This window comes from Prionailurus viverrinus, chromosome F1, assembly GCF_022837055.1.
Source record: "Prionailurus viverrinus isolate Anna chromosome F1, UM_Priviv_1.0, whole genome shotgun sequence".
Taxonomy (NCBI): domain Eukaryota; kingdom Metazoa; phylum Chordata; class Mammalia; order Carnivora; family Felidae; genus Prionailurus; species Prionailurus viverrinus.
In genome coordinates this window covers 17,040,016-17,047,678 of record NC_062577.1, presented here as the reverse complement: position 1 = coordinate 17,047,678, position 7,663 = coordinate 17,040,016, and positions in this window count along the sequence as shown.

The window sequence follows — 7,663 nt, the reverse complement described above, 5'->3', positions numbered from 1 at the left end:
CCAGTTATGTGTACATAACAAGATGTCATATAGTGTTGGAAAACTCTAGTTAATTAGGGGGTGCCTGGGTGGCTCAGTCTGTTAAGCGTCCGACTTCAGCTCAGGTCATGATCTCTCTCTCAGTTCATGAGTTTGAGCCCTGTGTTGGGCTCTGTGCTGATAGCTCAGAGCCTGGAGCCTGCTTTGGATTCTGTGTCTCCCTCTCTCTTTGCCCCTCCCCCACTCAAGCTCTGTCTCTGTCTCTCTGTCTCTCTTTATATTATAATTATATAACTATATAATATATATATATTTAATATATATTTATTTAATTAAATATATATATTTAATTAGCTAGAGTTTCTTTATATATATATATATATATATAAAGAAAACTCTAGCTAATTAAATCTAGGCCTTTCATCTCTAGGAACCAATGGCTAGAAGAACCATGACCTGATTAGTTAATAATATCCCTCCTGTTGAATGGGAAATAATCACAATAATAGTAACCACTATTGTAACAATAGATAATATTTACTGAATGCTTCTGTTGGCCTGCATAGAGCTAAGTGCTTTGCATGCATTATCTAATTTAGTCATCAAAACAATCTTATGAGGTTTTCATGTAACGAAAATTAAGCACCTGGTATATGCTTTTCAATGTTCTAGGCATTTGGGATAGATCAGTGAACAAAACAGCAGGAGAGAATAAACAATAGACATAATAAATGAGTCATATGGTATGCTAGAGGTGATAAGTACTATGCAAAACGAAAAAGTAGAGCAGAGAAAGCGGTATTGGAATAAGCAGAGAGAGTTTGCAATTTTACATAGAAGGGTCATGGAGGAGGTTGGACAAAGGCTTGACAAGTGAAGGAGTGAACAGTAAAGAGAGCTGAAGGGGAGGGCACTACTAGCAAAGGCCAGAGATGAGAGCCTGCTGGGTACTTCCAAGGAACAACAGTGAGGGGTGGTGTGGAGGGCAGAGCACTGGGAAGTGAATTGCAGGAGGGGAGTAGGAGGTGCCATGGGAGAGGTAATGGAGGGCACCAATACTGGGGGAATGCAATGAGGAGCCATTGAAGGCTGTGAGCAAAAGCATGCTATGATCTGACCTGCTTGGCTGCTAGGGGAGATTATTAGTTTATCATATTTATAGCTGAGGAAACTGGGATGTAGATGGGCCTGGTAACCTGTCCAGGATGACAGAGCTAGTTAAGTGGAAGGAAGAGCAGGATAGACTCCCAGGTCTGCTGGATTTCAAATCCCACGCCTTTAATGACTAGACTATCTTATCTGTATAACATGGTCAAAAACGCCCTTTCTTTCAAACAGATAATTTTCTTTTGATCCTCATGTTTTCTTTCTGCTACACCCACCCCTACTCTCCTTGCCCAGCCATGCTAGGACGTGGTAATTTTTGGTTCAGTCTTGGAAAAAGCTTTAATCTCTTGCTATTATTAATGCATCCCCTCACCTGTTTTTTTAATTAAAAATTTTTTTATTATTGCAGTTGGCATGCAATATTATATTACTTTCAGGTGTATAGTATAGTGATTTGACAATTCTATACCATTACTCAATGCTCACTATGGTAAGTGTAATTACCAATACCTGTTTTTTTTATTTGCCAATTCATCTGATTCTAAGAGAGAATTCTGTAAGATTCTTTTGCTTTCTTTTGTTACCCCACAACGGGAGGGGTGAGTGTGTGCCCACTTTGGGACTAGAAGAATGATTCCAGGCATTGGACACTCTTAACATCCTCTTCAGTGGCCTGGGGAGTTGATGGCAGAGGGATCATAGCCACTCAGTGGGAAATTGGGGCTCTATTTCATTCCTTTTCCTGGAACTAGCACTTCTGTCTCAGTAGGGGCCCCTTTAATGAATCAATTAAGGAGGGTATTATTATTGGAAGCCGTTTTCAGCCCAATTAAGACCTTGCGACATGTCAGTTGGGATAATAAAAGTGAGTTAAGTCTCAATTTTTCTTTATTAGGGTGTTTATTAGAAGATTGAAATGTTCATTAGGTGGAGTAAAGTGATACAGTCATCTTTTGCTCATCAGAAGCACAGTGGAACCTGCACCGCACTCAGGGTTAATGCAGAGGTCTCTTCTTATATGTAGAGCTGAGTTCTAACTCTGCTTCTGCTGCAGATAAAAATAAATTTGTGAGGTTCACACTCAGTTTAGAGAATTTTCTTTTGCTTCATGTGATCATGGAAAATTTGACTATGTCTACATGCGTAGGAGTAAGATAGTGGGTCAATACTTGGAATATTGATGAACCAAACATGAGGTTTGGGAGGGTGGAAACTCAAGCCAGGTCCCAGAATCAGCCCAGAGACTAAAATCACAAATTTTTGTAAAGTATATAATTTTTGGCCGTAACATTTTTCAATTATAGAGAAAAATATAAAGAGTAAATTGCTAACACTCATATATCCTCCCAGACTTACAGATTTTAACATTTCCCCTATATTTACTTCCATTGTTTGCTTAACATTTTGGATATAATTGAAGCCTCTTATGTAATCCTCCCTGCCCCCATTACCTGCCTCTAACTCATTCTCATGAGTGAACTACTCTCCTGAATTTGGTATTTATCATCCCTTACAGGTTTTTATACCATTATTCTATATACTGTATGTGTGCATTTATAACAATACAAAGTATTGCTTTACTGTCAAGCTTTGGGTAAGTTTTAGCGTATGGTCCATATATGTCTGCAGCTTTCTTTGATTCATGCAATATTTTGTTTTTGAGATTCATCCATGTTGACATCATCAGGTTTAGTTTATTTTCTTTGTTGCATGCATATTTACCTCGATTAACTTATCCATTCTCCTGTGGATGAATTTTCAAGGTATTTGCAATTTTTTTTTATTAAAAATAATCCCACAGTGAACTTCCCTGTGTACGTTTTCTTGTGTATACTTGCAAAAATTTCTCTAGGCTAGGGTTTCTCCAATTTAAAATAAGAAAGGAAGATGAAATCATTGTTGCACTATATGCTAACTAATTTGGATGTAAATTTAAAAAAATAAAAAATGAAATTAAAAAATAAAATAAGAAAGGAAGAGATGCATTTTATGTTGCAATTTAGTAACATGCCTTTTGCATAATCATGAACACACACACCACAAATAAAAGTTTATAAAAACAATACATCCTTCTATCCATGAAGTACTGTGATATGTACATTGATATCTGTTCTGTCTGTCTTACCCCATCCTTTCTAATCCCCTCCTAATCTATTTATTCTTTTCCCTATTCTGTTTTATGTGAGTGTCTTACTAAAAATTGATTCCATAACCCAGGAATGGGTCACAGAATTCAGTTTGGAAAACACTGTTCTGTGATGTTTTACGAAGAAGTGAGAATTTTGGTCATCTTGGACTTTACCTAGATCTTGATAAATTGTTTTCCTAAGTGGTATATGCTTTATTTAAAATTTTCTGGGTGTTTTGTTCTAGGTTTGTCTGTTTTAAGCAATTATAGTTGTATTTAAAACAAATTCCAATGTGATATTCTCTGATGTTTTATTGAAAATCTACTCTGTATACATGCATAGTGATATATTTGGACTTACTTTAATATTTTTATTTTGTGTTTTTATCATCTTTCCCCCTTCTTTTTTTTCTCTTCTTGCCTTCTGTGGATTAATCAATTTTCTGTATTTCCACCATCAACTTCTTACGTATTTTCTGTTGGCTTGGAAAATAAAGACTGTAGTACTGTTCTATTGGTAGCTTCCTCTACCCTTTAAAAAAATCACACTTGACTATAAGCATTTATAAATAATTTCAAGTTGTTAAGTAATTTTATTCTTCTTTTGAACATAATATGGACCTAACACCCTTTTCCAACCCTTGCACCCTATCTTGTTACTGTCGTCTAATGTTTGGCTTTACCTGTTTTTTTGAAAACAGAAAAATGTTATCAGTTTTTATGGACAGCAGTTAACTAAATTTATTGACTTAAATTATTTTCTGTTCTCATTTTTAATTTCCTGTGTTGCCATGATTTCCTTCTGTATTCATTTCTCTTTTTGTTGAAGTATATCCTTCTGTGCATCTTTTAGTAAGGAGATATAGATAATATATTTTTTTGTCTTTTTTGTGACTAAAAATTGCCCTTGTTTTGTTCCTACTCGAACAAACTGGGTCTGTTTTAACTGGGTCTGTAATTCTAGGCTGACATTTTTTTTCCTCAGCTTTTCAGAGACACAACTCCATTGTCATCTATCCTCTTCGTCACTTGTGAGAAGTCTTCTGTCATCCCAAATGTCATTCCTTTGTAGATAATCTGGCTTTTCTTATGGTAGCTCTGAAGTATTTTTCTCTCTTTTCTCCCTGATGTTCTGCAGGTTTACTAGTGTCCGTTTGGGATTTATCTATATTTTTCTTGCTTAGTAGTCAGAGAGTAGTCTTGATTTGGGGACTCTTGCATTACTCATTTTGGAAGATTCAAAATCTTACCTGTTCTGGTACATCATTAGAAATCTCTCATTCCATTTTCTGTATTTATTAACTACTGTTTCACTTAATTTTTGTTGCCAAAATAAGTCTAGTTAACATCCATCACCACACATAGTTACAAATTCTTTTTCTTGCGATGAGAAATTTTCCTCTTAGAAACTTTCAGTATTATTAGCTATAGTCATCATGCTATACATTACATCCTGAGGACTCATTTTATAACTGGAAGTTACACCTTTTGACCCCCTCATCCATTTCTCCCTCCTCACCGCCCCTCTGCCTTACTGCCTCTGGCAACCTCCAGTCTGTTCTATGAGTTCTTTTTTTTTCTTTTAGATTCCACATACAAGTAAGATCATAGAGTACTTGTCTTGAGGTCCATCCATGTTGTCACAGATGGTGGGATTTCTTTCTTTTTATGGCTGAATAATGTTCCATTTTATATATACATGTATCGCATTTCTTTATTCATTTACCTGTTGATGGATACTTAGGTCGTTTCCTTATTTGGCTATTATAAATAATGCTGCAGTGAACATAGGGGTGCATATATTTTCAAAATAGTGTTTTCATTTTCTGCAGATAAATACCCAGAAGTGGAACTTCTAGATCCATGTGGTAGTAGATCATGTGGTAGTTCTATTTTTAATTTTTTGAGGAACCTCAAAACAATATAGCCATAGTGGCTGTACTAATTTACATCCCACAAATAGTGTATAAGGGTTCCCTTTTCTCCACATCTTCACCAAAAATTATTTCTTGTCTTTCTGATAATACCATCCTAATGGGTATGAAGTGATACCTCATTGTGGTTTTGACTTGCATTTCCCTGATGATTAGTGATGTTGAACATCTTCTCATGTACCTCTTGGCTACTATGTATGTCTTCAGAAAAATGTCTCTTCATATCCTCCGCCCCTTTTCAAAATTAGATTTCTTATTTGCTATTAAGTTACATGAGTTCTTCATATAATTTGGACATTAGCTCCTCATCAGATATATGCCTTGCAAATATTTTATCCCACTTGTAGGTTGACTTTTCATTTTGTTGAAGGTTTCCTTTGTGTGTAGAAGCTTTTTAGTTTGATGTAATCCGACTTGCTTATTTTTGTTTTTGTTGCCTTTGCTCTTGGTGTTAAATCCAGAAAATCATTACTGTCAAGACTGATGTCAAGGAGCTTACTGCTTATATTGTCTTGTAGGAGTTTTATGGTTTCAGGTCTTATGTGCAAGTCTTTAATACATTTTGAGTTATTTTTTGTGTATGATGTAAGATAGTGGTCCAGTTTTACTCTTTTACGTGTTGTCTGTTCAGTTTTCCCAACACTTATTGAAGGGACTGTCTTTCCCTTTCCCTATTGTATAATCTTGATTCCTGTGCCATAAATTAATTGACCATATATGCGTGGGTTTATTTCTGGGCTCCTTAATCTGTTCCATTAGCCTATGTGTCTGCTTTTATGCCAATACCATATTATTTTTATTATTATGCTTTGTAATAATACAAAGTTTGAAAGCAGGAACCATGATGCTTCTAGCTTTGTTCTTCTTTCTCAAGATTGCTTTGGCTTTTTGGGGTCTTTTGTGATTGCATATTAACTTTAGGGTTCAAATTATTGCTTAACACTTTAATATCATATTCATCCCATTTGTGAAATTCTGGTGTAGGCTTTATGTTACTTCTGAATGATCTGGCATGAGATCTTCAGGGTTCTCTTGATTTGTCTAGGTTGGTTTAGTTGTGTGAACTCTGTGGTTTGACATGGGTCTGAATCTCTGGAATCATTAAATGGCTGTGAGATCTTGGGTAAGTTACATAAATGCTATGCCTTAGTTTTTTCATGTGTAAAATAGAGGTACTAATTGAACTGATCTCAGGAGTTTATTATACAGATTAAATGAGATAAGGCCTATGAAGTGCTTAGTTTAGTTTCTTGACATGATAAGCACTAACTAAAAATAAGTGATGGCTAAATAAATAAATGATGGCTGTAATAACTATTCTTCCATCTACAGATGACTGTGGACATAGTCCATATGAATGGGAAGATTGCTGGAGAACTATTATGAATGCAAGGTGGGGATAAGCAAAGGGCAATTGTGAGGAAACCAACAGAGTGAGGAAAATTTAGGGAAGACTAGAAAGTAATAAGGGAATGTCCTCTGATTCATTTGTCTCCTAAATTTTATTAATTCCTCTAATATGAGTGGCTTTTTCATATTCCAAATGTAGCAGTTAATAGGAAAAAAATGACATTCTATTTCTATTGGACCAACACCAAGAGCTTAAATCTAAAGGCAGCTGGCGGACAGTGGAAAGAGCACTGTTCTTGGTAAAGGAAGATCTGGATTTGAACGTGGCTCTACCTCCTTGAATCAGTTATGCTACTTCCCTAAGCTTCAGTTTTCTTACCTGTAAAATGTAAATGGTAATCCTGCTTCTTAGGGCCTTATTGAAGATGAAATGAGATAAAGTGTGTGTAAATGCAGAATACCTAACAAGTACTCAGTGATTTTTTAAAAACAGAAAGTCAAAGAGATTTGATTTGATGACTTATGCCCAAAGCACTGCCTCCCTGGATCTCAACTTCAACTTGTATTTGTGTAACTCTGCCTGCAGGCTGGCTCCCCTCCACTTTCCCAAGATTTTTGCAGGCAGGAAGCAGTATAGGGACGTTGTAAGTTGGTAAAGAGGTGCTGTAGTGAAGGTGGTGGAGCCCCATTTCACATTTCACCTCTGAATGGTTGATACTGCTCTGTTTTGTGTGTTCAGAGATGGGAGTGATCTACCAACATTCTGAAGACTTGTAGTTAGAATGTGGGGGTTGAGACATGTGGTATGTCCTACTTCCTCTCTGAGTTTTCTCTCCCCCAATGTTAAACTCTACTTGGAGGCTTCTGAATGCTTTTCCTTATGGAATTCTTTTCCCTCCCTCCCCATACTCCTTTCTATCTTAGCCTCCCCCCATTTTTCTCTTTTAAGTCTTCTGTTTGATTTCCTTTGCACTGAAGAGTACACACAGGGCTAGAGAGAAGGGATAGACCCCTATCAACACCCAGGAGAGCGACACTTTCATGGTCTTTGAACAGGGAGAGTGCCAAGTTCTTATTCAAATATATTTTTTTCCCTTTCACTTTATTCTGGACTCAAGTGTGTTCTTACTGCAGTAGACCTGTCTGGTGTTATTTCCAAAGGGAG